Source organism: Pelodiscus sinensis, chromosome 3 (genome assembly GCF_052426305.1).
Source record: "Pelodiscus sinensis isolate ZL-2025 chromosome 3, ASM5242630v1, whole genome shotgun sequence".
NCBI lineage: Eukaryota > Metazoa > Chordata > Testudines > Trionychidae > Pelodiscus > Pelodiscus sinensis.
In genome coordinates, this window is record NC_143054.1 from 185,192,933 (window position 1) to 185,212,619 (window position 19,687).

General features: G+C 36.8%; 1 long non-coding RNA gene across 1 annotated transcript in view; it reads left to right on the forward strand.

Moving 5' to 3' along the window:
* The first annotated feature begins 1,316 nt into the window (after positions 1-1,316).
* Positions 1,317-19,687, forward strand: part of LOC112544278 (uncharacterized) — a 44,821-nt gene continuing 26,450 nt past the window's right edge. The window contains exon 1 of the long non-coding RNA XR_012903008.2: positions 1,317-1,886. This is a non-coding gene — a long non-coding RNA (uncharacterized LOC112544278). The remainder of the gene's footprint in view (positions 1,887-19,687) is intronic.

The window sequence follows — 19,687 nt, forward strand, 5'->3', positions numbered from 1 at the left end:
CTGCAAGACTCCATTCAAAAACAACAGGTTAGACTATGAGAATTACAGAAAAAAATTGGCATGAATAAAAACTGATGAAAACTGCTTATTCAGAAGACATAGATCAGGGGTGGGAAACCTCAGGCCTAGGGGCCAAATGAGGCCCCTGGCTAGCCTGGATCTAGACCCTGAGGCTCAGGATCCCCCACTCCTCCACAGGATTGGGGAGTCCATGCTGGTGTTCCACAAAATTCACTACCCTGTGCCCAGTGGCATAGCAAGGAGCGTATGGGAGGCAGCTGCCTCTGGACACCACACTAGGGTGTACCAATTTAGTCCCCTTCTGCTCCCCCTGTCATCCCTTGGCTCGCCTGCTCCTCCTCTGCCTGCCACCGCCGCCTCTCCACCCCCAGCCTGACCTTCTTCCATCTCCCCAGTGGGTTAGTATGTGCAGGAGCCTGGCCCCAAACTGGAGGGGCAGGGAAAGACACAGTACAAGTTCCCCCCACTCCCTCAGGGTTGGGCTCAGCTGTGTACCAAGTTTGGGGCCCTGCCACAGTGGTGGCGGTGGGGGGGGTGCAAATTTTGTCTTTGCCCCTGGGAGCATAACAGCCTCACTATGCCTCTGCCTGCCCTTTCGCTCTGGTGTGGGAGGGAAATGTGGGGGGTGTCTTTCTCCTTCTCCATTGGGGGCCACATCAGTGAGGGTTTCTTTGTTTTTGCTTCTCACTTGTGTGATGTGTGGCCCCCAACTGATTTTTCTGTGGGTTAGTGGCCCCTGACCCCAAAAAAGTTCCCTACCCCTACGCACATGGATAACTGGCATGAAGAATGGTGTATATATATATATATATATATATATATATATATATATATGTAATATTAAAAGCGATTTTGACTGACATTCTGACATTTATTTCGTACTTTTGCTGTTTTCAAATAAAATCATTTGTTGTGTAGAAAGAAGTCATGCTGGAAATGGATTCAGTCAAGTAAAAAGTGTCTGTGAAAAGGGGGGGGCTATGACAAGGCTACTAAAATCCTGTTCTTTATTGTTTCTGCTGATCTCCATTTGCTAGTCAAATAATTTTCTTTTCTAAGAAGGTGCAGTACATAGCAACAGTATGTTCGGATGTAACCATTTGAAGCTGAGGCCTAGCGCAGTCTGCCAGGAAAAAAAAAAGGCACCACAAAGAACATTGAGATGAATGGCTCTATTTTATGAGCCATAAAAGTTTTATTCATCTTGACACTGAAACAGGTTTAGGCAGTGAGTTGACACGCCTTAAATAAATAAGTGGAATTAATTCCCTAGCTCTTGAAACAATAGACGCATGCATGTAGCACTGAGAGCTAGCCCATTGTTTCCTGTTGCTGCTTGATATTGATATTATTTGTGTTTTTCCGAACGGCTTCCTCAGGGGCCTGCTTGATCCACTTCAAATTCTTCCCCTGTTTTATTAGAGGTTGAAAAAGGTCCAAGACCTGGTTGTACCACTGCTCCCACCGACGGCTAAGGAACCAGTTTGGCGTCTGGTTTGTCTGTTGTTTTACTGCTGACCTTCAAATCAACTTTAACCCCTGACCCCTGGAGGCATCTATCATGACAAGAGGCTGTTTAACACAAATGGTGCCCATTTATAGGGGAAGAGAGTCAGAAGATTTCCTTTTTATGAAGAATTTGGTTTTTCACCCCTCTTTTCTCAGTCACCACAGGTGAAATCCCTCCTAGCAGCTGGCTTATGAAATAATGTGAGGGGGGTGGCCCTAATGAGCTGAAAGCACCCTCAGCTGGAGATAAATATATGCAAATGAGATGCACAAACAAAGGAGCCTGGACAGAGAAATATCTGCAATTCCAGCAAAATGCTGCCTGCAGCTAGAAGATGAACAGCTTTGATAAAATGGTAACAAAAAGCACCTTTTTATCCTCCAGCTTGTTTTACATTGCAATAGACCATTGTTATTGTAACCCATCGGAGCATGCAGAGGTTTTCTGCACTGCTTCAAAAAACTGTTTAAACATTTGTTTTAAGGCATTCATGAAATATCAATGTGGGGGTGGGTTTTATTATTTTTCACTATTTATTTATTTGCTATAGGTCTTAATGTGATTATTTTACCTGTTGGTCTTTTTTTCTGGTGTTAATGACAGTGTTTTGTGCTAATATTTCATAGGGCATGAAATTTTTCTGTAAAATACAAGTTCTCTAAAATTCTATTGGGAGACAATACACATTGACAAGTAGTGGGAATCAGCTTTGAAGTGGTGGGCGGGGGGGGGGGTGGGGAGTAGACTCTTGAACATTCACAGAGCAGCACCCAAACAGTCAGCTTTAATGAAGGCAATCAAGTCTTTAAAGCTAATTCAAAGACAGACATGTAACATGCTGATTTTAATAAGCTTTTAAAAGGCAATCTCTAACTTTTAAAAGTCTCCCTTTTTAATTTAATTGTTTTTGGTTCAAACACAGCCGCTAAAATATGTTTTCAAAATGTATAAGTAGGCTACCTAGACAATGTTTTAAATTGGTCCTATATTTTGAGAGGGAAGCTACTTCAGGTGAGTTTAAGAAATTATCCAAGTTTTAGGTCATAGCAAAATTACATGTATCTTTATTTGTACTGAGTCAATAAACTTTAATATATTAAGTTTTTCTATAAACATCTTTTTTTTTAAATATCTATTCCTTCATGCACATACATTTACTTTATAAGTAGATGAGAAAAAATACAGGACAATATGCTATAACAATATTATTTTCATACTGCCTTTCGACTATAAGTAAATAGATCATTACAAATTCATAAGAAAACTATAAACATTATGAAGTTTAGAAGGGTTTGTTCAGTCTTTAAGCTAAACGCTTTAACTCCATTTTTTTTAACTGATAAAAAATAGAGACCCCAAAATATTACTCTTTTATTATGTTCATTTATATAGCTTTGGCGTTTGCAAATGTTATACTAGACTAGTGTCAGGTCTCCCAATATCAAGCAGATCTCCTAATTTTTAGATAACTCCTGTTGCATTTTAGGGCCAGATTAGGGAGAATTAAATTTAATTTTTGTGACTATCCATGGGAAAAAAATATTTACTATAATTTTTTGAATATAAAATATGATACAACGTTCTGTTTTAAGAATTAGAGTAATAGGAAGTTCAGAATTTCAAGAGTTAACACAAACTTGGTTATATTATGTAGGTTTTCTCCTCATGCCCAGGTTTGAAGCAGCATAATTATGTTCAACTGCTGTTGTTTGGAAAGGGCAAACAGCATCTTAGGCACAGAACAATGAAATTACAGCTGAGATTTAGGTTAGCAAAAGCCGTCTTCTGCAGGCTTTTATGATTCATTATTTCCCATTAAATACAGTATTAGAAGTGTACACCAGATAGCTCATGGTTGCTGTTCTCAGAGCACATTATCTATATTACACAGGTCTGGGGAGCAGAATTAGAAAACTTTGGGGGAATGAGCAATATGTGTTTGCTGATAGAAGTACCATATGGCTCATCTTCCTCAATTGCTTTCATTGCGACTCTGATGCTGGAGAAATTAAAGTTTTATTTGATGTGGCACAGCTTAATGAACTGTCTTCTGTTAGGAAAATTGAATATGTTTCCTGTTATTTGAGCACAGAGCCCTCATGGTTTGGGCTGATGAGGAATGCATTATGTATTGTTTATTTAGTGTTTTAAAAACAAAAGCAAGATATTGTAGGTAAAATTGATTACTGCAGGATTGTATTATATACCCACATTTTTCTTCTCTATCTTTTTTTAAACTATAGAGTCCTGCTCATTATTTTAATGACAAGATCATTGTATATCACTGAAAAAACATTTGATACACAATATATGGTATACATTTTGTCCAAAAGCAGCATTATAATTTTAAAGCTCATGAAATAATATTTAGGAATAAAATTCACTGCCATGAATATAAGCATAATTGCACAACTTCCAGCGGGCCCCTCTGCAAGCTGTAGTTGTTTCAACAGTAGGTTTGTGTGTATTGTCATTATTGTATTTTAAAGGAACCCCCTGGCTTTTTATTAACTAGATGACACAATCAAAAAAGGGGAGAACGTAGACTTTGGTAACAGAAAGCCCCAATTTTGAATTTCTATGCGACATCTGTTGGCTATATAACAATGCTGTCAAGAATACGCTTAGTTACAACAAGGTTGAAACCGAAGGGGAAGGAGTAGCTGTATAAGCTGTACTATATAGAACATGGCCCAGATATTTGTTGGCATAACTCCATTCGGGTCAACTGAGTTACAGCAGCAGAGAATTTGGTCCCATGAATTCAGGATGAAAATGTAAATAGAGATAGTTAAAAAAAGATGGAGGAAAATAATATTTACATCTTAGCATGTATATATTTTAATAAAGTGATTGAAACACTGATTCTGTATTAACAACACTAAATCAAATAATTTAAAGAAATATACAGCTATATTTATTTTAATATTGGACTGATTTTGTGGGAAAGGAATATTTTGGAACTCTGAAAATGACAATCTGAACCATAGCCAGAGCATTTTATCCTCACAAATTCACATTTTAAGCATTAAAAATATTTCCATCCCCTTTCACACGTCTGTACTAACAGTTTAAAAATATTGATCTTTAAGGAACAGAAATGAAGACAAGAGGGGAAAAAACTGTTCCGATGAAGCAACTCTTTTTCCTGACACATTCGCCATCCTGACAAAAAAGCAATTTGTCTTGTGTACCCTGTAATGTTTTGAGGATTCTGGCACATGTGTCTCTTAAACAAACAGCTCTTGGAATCTAAATACTGTCTATTTAAAGCGACTCTTCCAATGTATTTGTAGACCAAGTCCTGCAGTCTTCACTCCACCAAAATTCCCATTGACGTCACGAGGAGTTCAGCTTATGTGACGACTGTAGGGTTTTGCCCTATCGTATTAACAAAACCAAAAACCCCACTGGTGTGAGAAGGGAAGGATATTGGTATTGAAAATATTGTGGAGCAAAGCAGTCAAACAATGTCTGCACAAACACTGACTGCAAATATTTTCCATTCTGTATTACTTCTCAAACCATTCCCTACAATATTTTCATATGAGCTCAAAAATAAATAAATTATAGTTGGGGGTGGGAGAAGAATTACATTGCAGCCCATGCAGAAACCACTAAAACATCATTTTTAGCCAGATATATTTCCTGGAGAAGAGAATGGCACATTTTTATGAAACACTGTTCCATGACAGGAACCTCCTTTGAGGAACACCATTATGCATTGTTATCAGCATGGTGTAATTTGACTGTTGACAAAGTATCTGTGGCAGTGAGAATGAAAGCAGTTAGAAGTGTGGCGGATTGTAATCAAGAAGATGCTTAGCTGTGCAACACTGCATCTTGAGCAGATTTGAATCAACATTGCCTTGAGGGGACACACACATACAAAAAAAAGTCCATTAATTTTTAGTGGGAAAATTAGAGTGGCACTTGATGAAGTGAAATTTGACATGCGTTAATTGCTCCGCAGCTCTCCTAATTAGAGATTTTCAAATTCTTTTACTGCTGTCAGACTGATGCCACATTGTCTTGCTGGACAAACAGTAAAATTGTAAATTGGTCTGAGCAAGAGGTTGTGTTTATAGATACTGGACTTTTTGGGGGTTTGGTAGTATTGTGGCCTACTAAAAAAATAAATGTTATTATACTTAATATAAATAAATAAGAATAAATTTAGTTGGGCTGGTAAAACCTATATCCAAAAAGGAAAGGGACATACACTAAAAACGATGGGGGTTTTTAGTTGTTTAATCTTTCCTAAAGATATTACTTGTGTAGCATGTGAGAGATGTTAATTTTAATAACAAAATAATTAAGCAAATCCAATTATTTTTAGTGGGCATTGTACACAGCTTTTGTAATGGAAACTTGAGAGATCAGGAAGTGGAATTCATAGTCCTGTTTACCTTTTCATTTCATCTAAAATTTAAAATAGCAAGACGGTATTGTGCCCTTTCAGATCATAAAATGATTACACTGTTGTACAACATGAATTTTGTGCTGAATCTGAAATGATGGTTTTTGGCGGGGTTGGGTTGTGTTTTGGTTTGGGTTTTTTTGGTGAGTTCCCTCTTCTTCTCCCACTCTCCACTATACCTCCTGCCATACTTAGCTCTTGAAGCACACTTAATTCGTTAACATATTGAATTTTTTCAATTTTCTATTTTCTTGCAATAACAATATTAATGCCAGGGCCAAAGCTTGATTGGAGCTAAATTACTTGTTACCTGCTGGCATTTATTTATATGGCATTGAATTATAAAGCTTTCCTATTGTCATGCCTTGGGCGAATTGTTTATGACACCAGTAATAGGAGTAATTGTTATTGTTGAAATTACCTGTCAGCTACCCATAGCAGTGGCCCTTGTCCCACTGACAAATAGTGACAGGGGAGAGGGATTCTCCACGCGTCCTCCTGATGACTTCTCCTCTGATAATAAGAAGTGCAGGGCCTCTGATAATTTGCCTGTCACTGTTGAGTGCAGCTCAGAGAGAGTTGGCCAAATTGTTGTCATTCACTTTGACAAAGACAGCAAAATGCTCTGGTGCAAGAGGAGGATTATCAAAATAAATGAAATCTCTTAAACATCCTTTGTTTGGCATGGGGTTTTTTGGTAAGAAATTGCCTAGCTTTATATGAGAGTTGTAAAATTTGCATATGTTTCTTATTGCTGTTGCTACTTATGGGGCACAAAAGGCTGTGGCAGTTTGCTTTTTGAGTAAGGAATACACCCAATGGTTTAAGACTAAATTCACCTTTATAAATATAAGAAAAAATGACTGTTTTGTAAAGTAAATTGATTTTTTCATTGAAACTGTTCTCTTTTGAATAACTTTAAAAAAATCTTTTTATAAATATAAGTTGAACACTCAAACAATAGATACCTAAAATGAACAGTAAATTGCAAAGTTCAAACCTCCAATTCAGTAAGCTTTATGGGCCTTATGCTATAGTAACTATAACTATTACATTATAATCTGAATTATTTTTACCTAGGAATAGATTTCCTCTAGAGAAGGCACTTGAGTATCTACTAAGATAAGTTAAATTTGTTCTCAGCCAGGGAGCATCAGGTATAACAGGTATTTCAGAGGAACTGAAGAGCCAACACTGCTTACCAGTTAGTATATTTTTTTTAAATGCTGGCATTTTAGAATTCTGTCCCTGAATCCTGTGACTTTATTGACTTGGCTTTGTGAGAAGCACAGTGCAAAGAAAGTCCACACCTGACAGGCTTTCTGCCAATCTGATCATGCCATTATTGAGGGAAAAACAAGCATTTTCACCTTCATAGCACAGTTGTGAATTCATACTAACACAAGTATTCAGTCAAAAATACTTTGAAGATGTTATGATGTTTCATAACATGTAGTATCCTACCACATGCAAAAAATCATTAACGCCATATCTTTAGCTTATTTTATAATATCAATAATTACTTCTGTATTGGTCTCTACCAATCAGGTAATGACCAGCTAGAGCATTAAGCACCTTCAACTTCACTCCTTGAGCTAGTCATTATCTGATCAGCACAGCCTCCAAATATGTCACTATTACATAATTTTATTGACTTTAACAGTGTGGCTTTGTCCACATAAATATCTGCGGATGATAGCATGCTGTGCATAGCTGAGTCATACATCTATTTACATTGATACATGTTCTAATAATAATTTGGTTCAAAACTCATTGCAGAGGTTTATTGTAGCTATTGAATAAATCTCCTGAATTTGACTAAAATGTGACCATAACACAGACAAATAAAATGTTTCACTCTTAGCTGTACTGTGCAAACAAATAATTTAGCAAAATTTCCAGATTCTTTGTTCTTTCCACAAAGCAAGTGCAACCAACATTTTAAAAGCAAACAATCAAATTTAGTAGGGCTTGAATAATTGATACACCTATGAGACAGTAGATAAAAACTTATGTTTCTAATCATTTCAAACTACTTTCCCCTAAATATTCACTTTGTTTGCAGTTAAATATTCTGAAGACACCCGCTTAACCAGTTGAAAATCATGGTACTATTAAGAGGTTATCCTCAGTTATAAAAAGACTCCAACACGCCTAGGAATGTGATCTCCTTTACAGATAATTTTAAAGAATGTGGCATGCTCCTGTTTTGTCTGCAGAGAGTCATATTAGTGATCCCAAGAGAAAAAAAGAACACAGATTTTAAAATGAAGATATTTAAAATGTGTAACATTTCAGTGTTACTTGTAACCTAGCATTTTATGTTCATGCTATAAAGCTTAAATTAAGCCTCCTAGGAATGGCTATGTATCTCTTGCTGCTGGTTTTGTCTAAAAACAAAATACACTTTAAATAGATATGTTACAGTACTGGAGTACATATTAACACAAATCATAATTGTACTCTCTATTTTCTCCCTTCATTTCAAAACTCCGGCCCAGGGAAAGAATAATGGGTTTTAAATTCAAGCTCATCTGAAATGTAAACTTTTAGCAAATAGCTCTTGCTTATAAAGTTGAATTTCTAAAGTGACTGGCAGAAAATATTTTTTCTTCTCCATGTAACATTTTGAAATACCCATCAGTGTCAAGTAAAACAGCACGAATCACTGTTGCTCTTTTAAATAAGGCAGAGCAATGTTAAGAAAAACGTCAAAAAAAAATCTCAATGGATTAAAATTACACTTCTGTACCATGTCAGCGCTGATGGCAAACCGTAATGTTTTGCATAATTTCAAAGACTACTCTTCATAAAACATTCAATACATAAACAGGTTGTGGGGTTTTGTTTTCAACATTTAAGATCACACACAATTGATGGTAAGAGCAATATTAAATGTTCTTAAATCCTGTTATTCTATGAAATGCATTTTGTGGTTACAGATTATAAATAAAATCAAAAGAAGCTGAGCAGCAGTTCCACTCTAAGATGCAACCTAGAATCAAAAAGGCATTTTCCAGTTTCTCTCTCTTTTCTTTTTAGTTACTTACAAATATTTTCTGAATAAACCGGATTAACTATATTTAAAAGAGGAGATAAAGAGCACATTTTTTGTTGCATTAAAATATTATTCAGAGTTTCCACAATCTTGAAAATACATTTAAGGCTGAATCTAATGTTCACATTTTTGACATTTCAGAGTTTAAGTAAAATAGCCATATAGCAATGCAAATATGGAATGAGTAGTTGATGAAGAAAATATTAAGATAATATTTTATAATATTTTCTGGCCAAATGTTAAAAACCTTCTGTGACTTTTTTGTTTTAGTTTGCAAAAGTATTTTAAACCAATAATACAATTACTGAATTAGCTGAAATATACTTTATTATATTACAATGAAAAACACAAAAACACAAGCTAAACACAAAAATCATGGCAATATTGTGATCAAAAGACCAATGTTGATATCAGCTACATTTCAATGCTTTAAAAAAAATAACAGGTTCCAAAAAAAAAAAAGAAATTAGACAAATTTGCCTCTTAACCTTTAAAGATTTCCTGCTATTCCTGTATGTCCTTTATTACATTAATTTTTTATTTAAATTACACCATTAACTGGATATGAATTTATCAAGAATACATATATTGATTTATAAAACAGTATCATTAATTATTATAATAGCTAGATGTAGCTGATATTACAAAGCCATTTAAAGGTTTTTAATATAACTTGGACATACATAGATAGATAGACATTATGGACAAGACTACAATTTAAACTGGCGACCAGCAGTTAATGAAATCCTTGATTTATATTCTAGTTTACAGATTGATTATATTGGTGCTTTGTAAAACTATTTATATTATGTCATTTTTCAGAGGATGTCTTTTTTTAAAAAAAGCAAAATAAAATATTCAGTCAATTTTCCAAACAGATTTTGTTTTCTGTGTTTTAAATGCTGGTGATAATATATGAGTTTTTGAGACTTGTTATTGCCACAGTAGAGTTGGTTCTCTTGTTGGTAGCTCTGTTTGCATAGGCACCATTTCACGTACTCATCTGCTTGAAATAAACAAATGCTCTTTTTTCAATAGCATGATGTTTATTTCATAAAACATACAAATCACAAAATACTTTTCTGGCATAGGTAATTTTAGGCTTTTTTTTTTGTTTGTTTGTTTTTTGTAAGGTGTGGGAGAAATGGGACTTACCCAAATGCTGCAAAACTGGCAGTCACGGAGAACATTTGTGTTTAAAATGCAATCTGAAGAAAAAGAAGAAGAAAAAATAAGGAATTATATAAACAAACAACAGTATAGCACTTTCAAGTTACTTCTGCAATGTTAATTGATTAGTACATTGAAAGTATAAATCTTTTCACATTGTTCTTGAGGGGCTATGTCTCTTGACTCTTTATTTATATCACTTATTCTTGTCTGGCAACATACGTTACCGATTTATTATAGTATTTTACTGTTAGCTAGACAAATCTAAGGGCTAGCTGAGAAGGGTAGTTTCATCTGATGAGTTTAACAACAATTGCAGGGCATCCTTTAGGGTGAGCCAATAGGCTCTTTTGAAGCTATAATACTCACTATTAACCATTTTGATGCTGAAATATGTTTATTGCTGAAGTTTGTTTTTTTTCTAAATGTGTGTCTCTTTGTTTCAAATGTACACAAAGCTTCATATAAATCATTGTTTGACTAACTTTCACCTAAAAATGGTTTTCTTTTATGTATCTCATATTGTCTTGTAAGTTATTAGAAGATATAAGAAGTTATTTTTAAAGTACTCAGATGGGTGGGAAACATGTTTTAGTAAACAGTCATCAATTAATTCTATACTGTATTGCAAATGCAAACAAATACTCATCAGTATTTAATCACTCACTTTTCTCTAATGTGGTTACTGACAGTCAGAGAGTTTTTACTACCAAGAATGCATCCTAAAAAAATATACATTTTTGAATGGATGCAGCAGCAGTCAAGAAAATCTTGAGTAAATTAATGGTCCAGCCAGATTTTTTGTTTTGCTTCTACATGTAACATTTAAATGACTTGTTCTGAAATAAATTGTTGGCTTCAGTTTTGCTCTTTATTCATTTTGAATTGAAAGCAACATTAGCAGCCTTTTTTCCATAAGGAGAATTATCCTCTGTCATGTTCTGATTTTCAAAACGTCAGATTTTAACCATCACAAATAAGTTCATTTATTTATAAAAATTGAAATGAGCACCCATACATCAATACATAAAATTTCAATGTTGGGGTGGGGGAAGAGGAGAGAAACAGTCTTCCTACAAAAAACATAAGATTGAAAAGTAATGGCTCCAAACTGGTTAACACATCTAGACTACCGTTATTGATATTCAGATAACAAGGGTTTGACATCAGCCCAAATAAACCTGAAAGTTTTTTCAGTGCTGAAACTCCATCTTGAATGTCTAGCAGCCAACAGGTTCCCAGTGCCTACTGGCTGTGTGGACATATTTACTAATAGCATGTTACATCAGTAAATCTCACTCTCTGACACCAAGAGATTAACTCAGTCCATTACACCTACCTATGTATTCTAGCACCCATGGGAGATATAAGATAACCACTAATATGGGGGCATTGAGACCTTTGTAATACCAAGGAACGAAGGGATGAGGTAAGGACAGATTTGTAACCTTAGCCCCAAGAACAAGGAAACGCAGAGTGAAGTCAGATCCTTAGTGTTCTATAAACCTACTGTAGCTCTTTGTATTTTAATTTCTTTTGTATCTTTATAGCCCTCGTCTCAAAAACAGAACAGAGAAGGGAGCCTTTCATATAAAATTTTCAGGAAAGGACACGATTAAAATATCTATGATCTAGTGGGTAAATGTTAGTTAAATAAAGTAAATATAAACATGTAGGAACCATAATTAAATCCAACTAAATGCTTTAAAAGGGGATCTTGACTCAATAGACAGCAGCAACTTTTCTCACATCATTTGTGGATTCTTGGCAAATTATCACCCAACAAGGTATATTAGAGTAGTATGTTTAAGTAGATGTTTAAGTGGGTTGAGGTCATAAAATAGCTGATTTTCAAATAATATTAGTTCATCTGTTATCAAATTATATTTATTTTTTATTATGAAAATTGCCAAACATTTTCATTATTAATTAAAGTCTTGTAGGAAATAACACACATTGAGCATATTCTCTGAGTTGTAATACTTGTGCAAAATCAGCTTTGAAATTTACACCTTTTGATGAAATTTCCATAAATAATCATGTTTTCTGCCAAAACCTTTATTCATACTCCAGCTGACCTCGTGCAAATGATTTTCAACCTAAACGGAATCTTTGCAATAAAGTTCTACGCTTCTAGAAACCAGGTCTTACCATGGAAACACTGAGAGTCATTTAACCATTAATATTGCTTTAATCAAGGGATTGAGGCCTTGATTTTATTTTTATTTTCATTTAGGTAAGTGTCACTAATGGTCTGGACAAATGTCAAAGGCTGTGGTTCAGTCTGACTATTAAAACCTTGTGTCGCAATTATTACCTCTATTCTTCTCTATATTTAAATATGCTTCTGGGAATCTCATGCTTAAACTCTTGAGGGTTTTTTGGGGGGGATTTCTCTCTTTCTCACTCGCTTTCTGTTTTGTCCATCACCTTGGTTTCTTTCCCCTTTTTTGACCTGCACTTTTTCTGGATCAGACACTGGCAGGTTGAGAGGTAATAAGAACCAGATGGACATAGCGCAGAAATTGCCAAATGGGTACGGGAATGTGGGGAGCTGTCAGGCATGCAGAGAAGCTGGAATTTTTCAGCAATAAAATGGGATTTATCACCACTCTACCACAGTCATTGCCGACAACCGTTTACCTTGACAGAAATCCCATTCCAATAGGCCACTCCGATACAGATTTTTTTCCCCAAAGAGTGATGATTGGTATTTGTTCTAAGGCTCAAATGGCCTGCACTAAAGGTGAAGCATTAGGCCAAAGTCCTGTATTCCCTACTGAGGCAATGAACCTGCTAAAATAAGTTCCTTCCACAATAGCTGTGTAATTGAAACCAGAAAGTGAGAGAATTTGATTAATTGCTTGACCCTGAAGGAATGTTAAGGTCATAAATTTTCATTGCTTTTACACCCCTTTTTCTCTATTTTTTAATATATTGATTATATTTAGTATTTGATTCAGAATTTCAACAAGTTTACAGATCAGCAGCCAGCGTCTATTGAGAAAGCATGGAAAATCAACAATTAAAAAGGACTAAAGGATTCCCACCTTATGTCTTCCCAAGATGGATCAAGGATACAAAGTCCATTAAAAAGACTGTAGCAAAGAAATCACACCGTATCTCATGAATGATAAAGTGTAAAAAGGCTTGCAAATCACGTATGGTGATCCAACATTCATTGCCACGCTTACCTTTTTTGTTCACACTGCCACAAAAGTGACGACAATTGCAATGTAACTGGAAATGATTGTCAGTGTATTATTAAACAAAATGTACATTTTATTTTTTCTTTTCTTTTTAATTTTTTTTAATGTCAGTAGCCTACTGTGAAACATAGCAGCCTTCTTTGTACCTGCCACCCCCACTAAAAAGACAAGCTGAAATAATGGGCTAAAATACAAAAGAACTGTCTTTAAAGTGTAGCAGTTTAATTTTTATGTCTGCATTAATTGTGTTATATTATAGTACTGGTCTTTATAATCTTACTGCTTTTTCCTGGTTTGACTATAACATTTCAGTGGCAGTAATCCCATCATAGCAGTTGGATAAAGCATTACACTTTACATAGCCACACATACTTAACCCAACATTCAGCAAGTTAAATAATCATTAGCACAGTAACCCACTGCTATCAAAAATGTATTGGTCCTCTAAATTTAAAATTAATGGTCTGTCTTCCTAGCAGCATATGTCTGGTTTCGAACCATTCAGCATGAAGTCAGGGACATTTTATCAGTACACATTAGACAACTTTTGTTATTGGCATTTAGAGACTAAAAAGTCACAGATGGAAATGGTTGTGGCTGAATTTTTTTTTATTTATTTCTAGAACTCTGATTTTAAAACAATCTCTGTTCTGAGTGCTAATTATCAGCTGACATTATCATGTACCTGCTGTCGATATGTAGCAGGGCTGCTATGCCTTGAAAAGATTTTTTTTCTTTCAAAACCAAGTAAATGGGAAAATAAGGAGAAAAAGTTTTGTAAAATATTTGCTAAAGAAAGGTTAATAACTTGTATTTGTATACTCTACTTTCATTTAATTTTTCAAAAATAAGAAGTTTACCATTTATATATACATGTTTCCCCTTAGAGAGTGATTTTTTTTATATTGTAACTATTTGTTTCAGAGCCCAAATGTCCCCCCTCCTTTACATGAAGAAGTAGGGGGGAGGTTGGTAATAAAAATTTTTGAAACAGAGAATGAAGAAATATCTGCTTTGTTTACAACTGGAGAGAAAAAAAGATAAAACTTGGAATTCAACCTAAAAATGCAAAGTAAAATGACATATTACAGTGAGAATATTCATGTTATTGTACACATATTTTAATAAAAGTTCTAAAATAAAGTGCCCTCTGTCTGCTTTTATAAAAGAGAGACATTATGACGTGCAAGTGATGCAGCTTACATGTCTATTTCTGGCTTGGGTTTTTCACCATTAAAATGTTCCTTCGTGCTTCCACTCAGGAATCTTGTTGTAGAGCTGCTTTAGACCAAAAAAAAAAAAAAAAAAACTCTCGCATAAGTATAAATAAAATATGAACAGAAAATGGCTTCAATCACTAATATTTTTGCAAACTAATGTTCAGCTGATGCAACTCAATTTTATTTTGCATCACATTAGTGTCATAATGGTAATGACTGGCCTTTATTCAGTAACAGTTTGAGTCAGCACTTTGAGACATTTTTCAAATTAGGTCATACTGCAAATTTGTGGCTGATACAAAGGTTGATTAAGAGAGCTGCATGATTTTAAAGTGATGTGGTGTGAGGAGAATTAAGTTCTCTGTGATAGTTCCGGGAAATGTGACCCACCATCACTGAGCAGAAATAATGTATGGGCAATAGGCGGGAGAACACATTTCCACAGAGTGCTTGAAGTAATACTCATTTGCAATTTAACAAAGTCCTCTCTCTCCCATGGAAGAATTGTGTTATGGATCTTGAAAACAAGCAATGAGTTACAATAAGGACACAGAGAGATGATCCCTGCCCTTGTTTCAGAGAAAGCCAGTTCTCTTCTTTTATGTTTCTTTGAACTTGTCAGTAAAGACAAATTCTTTTTATCTGAGAAGAGACTTGTCTTTATGAAGCTAAAATGATCCCATGTCAGAACTAGCCTATTAACCTATCATGTAACAACTCTGAGGGGAGGCTAAATTGTTGTGTAAGCTAATGCTGAAAAATGATTGGGCAGATTTTCAGAGGTGATCAGTTCCCAGTTAGACACCTAAATGAAGTGGTCATTATTTTCCAAACTACTCACCAGCTCTTGCAATCCTCAGGGGATTTACTACAAAAGAAATGAAGAAAAATAAGTTTCTCCATAGGAGCTGCTGGGTGCTGAGCGCCTTTGAAACTCCGGCCACTTCATTTTGGTGCCTAAGTGGGAGCTGAGCTCTTGGGAAAACCTGATTAAAGGAATAACACTGTAGCTGTTGTTGTGAGGCCACAATACTAAAATTGCCCGACTGTTGGGTTTTTATTTTTAAACTCTGTTTTTGCAGTGAATCAGTAACAACCTGTGAGAGGCAAAGTCCCTCTTAATTGGATTTAAGTGGATGAAAGTCAAACCAGAAAAAAAAACTTGGCATTTAACTCATTGGTTCACTTGACAAGGCAAAAAGCTATTATTAGCAATTATGTTTGCTTCACACATTAGGCTCAAAAGAAGAAACAATTGGAGTCTGATCAGTTACACCAAAGAAAAACACTAAGACCAGGGTATGCTTTGGTGAAATTAAAATCAGAATCCCTTGTGTGTAACTCTTCTAAATTTATTTGTGTTATGGTTTCTTAAAGATCTAGTAAAACCAACATGAAATGGAAATTATTTTTAAAATCTGATCTGAAAGAGGCAAATCAGTTGCTATGGAGCTGCCCTGAAGACTACTGAGCTGTTCCATGTTCTCTTTTTTTACATTTTCTTTGACATCTTTGTTCTAAAGGTTCTGAACTTGGATTTGTGGCACAGGGAGCTGACTTTATTTTTTGATGCTGTGCTCACCCACAGACCTTTCCATTCTCCATATGTTTCTGGATTCATTCACTTCACCCACAGGCCTCTTTGACAGAACAACACCTCAAATCCCTTGGAATGGCAAAGTCCATTTTATTCCCAGTCACTTTCAATTTGCATCTAGTGTTTCTCTGAAGGTTTTAGCAAATGTGATTTCTAGGACCAAAAATAAAGAAGAGGGAAAGTAGCAGACAGACCACAAATGAGAAAGTGGCATAATCCACAAAAGAGGTCTCTGTAAGTGGTATTTTTGAAGAAAAGTACCCAATTAGGAACATGAGTCTCTAATAGCCATAATTGTTTTCAGTATTTGGAGGTATGTTTACACTTTCACCAACTTAAGCTTTTCATCAGAGTAAAAGGAAGATTATCTTTACATGTTAAGAATAATATAAACAATAAACTGGTTGTAAAGATTTTTAAATTATTTTTCCTATGTCATCACCACAAATCTTTCTTTGGGGTTGCTCCTACAGAACTTATTCAACCAAATCTCCCATGGGTGAAGGTATATGCTGCAGGTCAGCACCATTGCAAGTCCGAAACATTCAAAAATCATGACTCAGTCCTCAAAAATCATAGGAATGTTTAAAGCCAATCATTAGAATTTTAAAATAATGATGAATTTGGGGCTCTTTTTATTTGCCTTCTGCTTATTGAACTTCTGGGGTGCATTGGGCCTGTTTCCAAGCTAGTTTCTGCTGCCTTACGTATTTTCTAAAATATAAAAACTGAGAATCTCACAAACACTTGGCCTCAGAAACTGGAGCTCTACGAAACAACAGCAAATCTCTGAATTGGCAGTCATGGATCAGGCCACTTGTCCTGTTACTTACTGATTGCTATAAATCATGAGTTTGGGTTGGGTTGATGAAAGGGCCCGATTTTATAGCTGCGAGTTCTTTAGCTGCAGTGTTTTTTAGCGCTAACAAAGGAGGATGTTCCTTTCAGTGTACTTCCAGTTGGAATATTTGAATATGCACATTTAAAATGAGCTTCTGCAAATATTCCGACATGAAACTTTATGCCAATAAATCTGACATACATGGGTGTTCATGGAAAATGAATACAAAGGGCCATAGGTAAAGTCAACATGATTGTATGTGTTGTGGTGTGGGGGCCATTCCTCATTAGCCATGCCACACATCATTGTGAAGGCCAAACTAAAAAGTAACCTTCCTCTTACAAATACTGATTCAATGTAAGGAAAAGATTCACATTCACTGAGGCCCTTGGCATCTATCTAGCCCAGTGGTGGGCAATCTGAAGCCCATTAGGAAACTCGTGTGGGCTGTGAGCCATTTTGTTGACATTGTCCACGGGCACCACCGCCACGACCCCTCGCAGTTACCAGTGACCACAGTTCTCTGCTCCCAACCAATGGGAGCTGTGAAGAGGGTGTCTGCCAGTGAAGGAGCCACAGGGACTTGCTGGCTGCCACTTCCCACCACTCCCATTGGCTGGGAATGGCTCAACGCACCCATTGGGAGCTACGAAGGCTGATCCCCACAGACCATCAATGTCAGCAAAATGACTCCTGGCTCACAATTGGATTACCCTGCTGGTCTGCATGCACTCCATGGGCTGCCGGTGGCCCACCGCTGCTCTAGCCAGACCTTCCACTGCGTGTCTGAGTCAGAATCTCAGACAGTGGCACAAAGAAACATTCAAATGCCAAGTTCAAGTTGACACGCCTGGCCATTAGGAAAGACATTTTAACTGAGATACCTCAACCTGGAAGGTTCGAAGCTCAGAGTCACATGGGCCCTTACAATGCCATTCTCACAGATTTGCTTTCCTGCCCCTTGTGTGATGTTCACACCCGCACGTGGCCTACGGGACACTGAAATCTTCACTCTGCACTACCTTCAGCTCCACTGGAACAAACACCTACTGAATTTACATCACAAAAGGAGCCACCCTGCCACTAGGCCAGGGTTTTAGTATAAATTGTTGTTTATCTTCCCCTCATTTGACCCAGACTGGAGCCAGTTTCCTCGTGCGTATGCAAAATAGGAGGCTAGCACATAAGAATTTGCCCCTTCACCAACCCTTGTTCAGGGGGCCTTAAGCAAAAGGGTTATCACCTATTAACACCTATGAAGAATGATCCACCTTACAATGGGAAGGAGTTCATCGCACTCAGGAGAGTGAAGCTAGTCAGTAGCACACTGCAAGTTCTATCCCTTTAACAGACACAGCAGCAGACATGCTAGTCCCTGTAGCCTAACATCTCCAAATGTGTGTTTTGGGAAAGGGCAGCTCCAGCCACATCATGTGTGCCAATGACTAAGGGTGCATCTACACTGCAGGGCTTACCTTGAAATAAGCTAGGCAAATTGAGCTATGTCAACTGCATATCTGATTTTGAAATAGCTTATTTTGAAATGGGGAGCGTCTACACAGCACTTATTTCGAAATAGAACACTCTTCCTCCGACTTATTCCTCATACAATGAGGGTTACAGGAGTCAGAATAAGAAGTCCTCCAGATTGACAGTTTTTTGACACTATTTCGAAATAATTGCCGGCTGTGGCGATGCGGACTAAGTTATTTTGGAATCGCGTTAGTTATTTCGAAATAGTGTTGCAGTGTAGACGTACCCTCAGAGGCATGGGCAGTGGGTGGACATAGGGCTTGGGGTAGGCAAGCTTCCAGCCCCACCTCTTTTGCCCAAGGCTCTGCCCCCCATGGGAGCCAAGCCCACCCCCCATTGCAGGAGCAAGCCTCCAACCCCCCATGGGAGTATCCATGGCCCAGAGCTCATGGAGGATGGGCAGTGCATGGCTCATATCTCCCTGGCCCCAGAGGAGAGGGAGGGCACATTGCCCCAGCCTTCCCAGCCTCAGGGCAGCTGAAACCTGGGAACCTGCTGAAGCTAGGTGTGGAGTGTGGGTGGGGTCATGCCTCCCAGTTTGGGAGGGCAATGCCTTCTCCCCACCTCTTATACCCACCGCCCATACTAAGAGGCAGGATCTAAATCTTGAGCAGCTATTGTTCAACAACTGAGATGTCTTCCCTAAGGGTACGTCTAGACTGCAAGGCTATATTGAGATACTGGAGGTAGCCTGAAACAGCTACCCCATGTCCAAGGAATGCATCCGCTATTTTGAAATAATTTTCAAAATAACGGATGCGCTATTTCGACATCCCTGAAAACCTCGTTCCACGAGGAATAAGGGATGTCTTGAAATAGTGCTTTATTTTGAAATTTGGCACCGTGTAGATGTGCCATATTTCGAAATAGCCTATTTTGAAATAAAATCGAAATAAGATACACAATTTGTGTAGCGCAAATTGCATACCTTATTTCGATTTTAGAGTGCATACCCTAAGACATCACATAAAACAACTGAGAAAATTGGTTCATTTCCTAAGTGATTAGGGGGCGGCCAGTTTCCTTCAGCTGAGTAGGTGAGAAAAGCATCTAGTTAGCTAAATTTATTAATATGCTATTGTTCAGTATACAGCTACATTATGGCAGT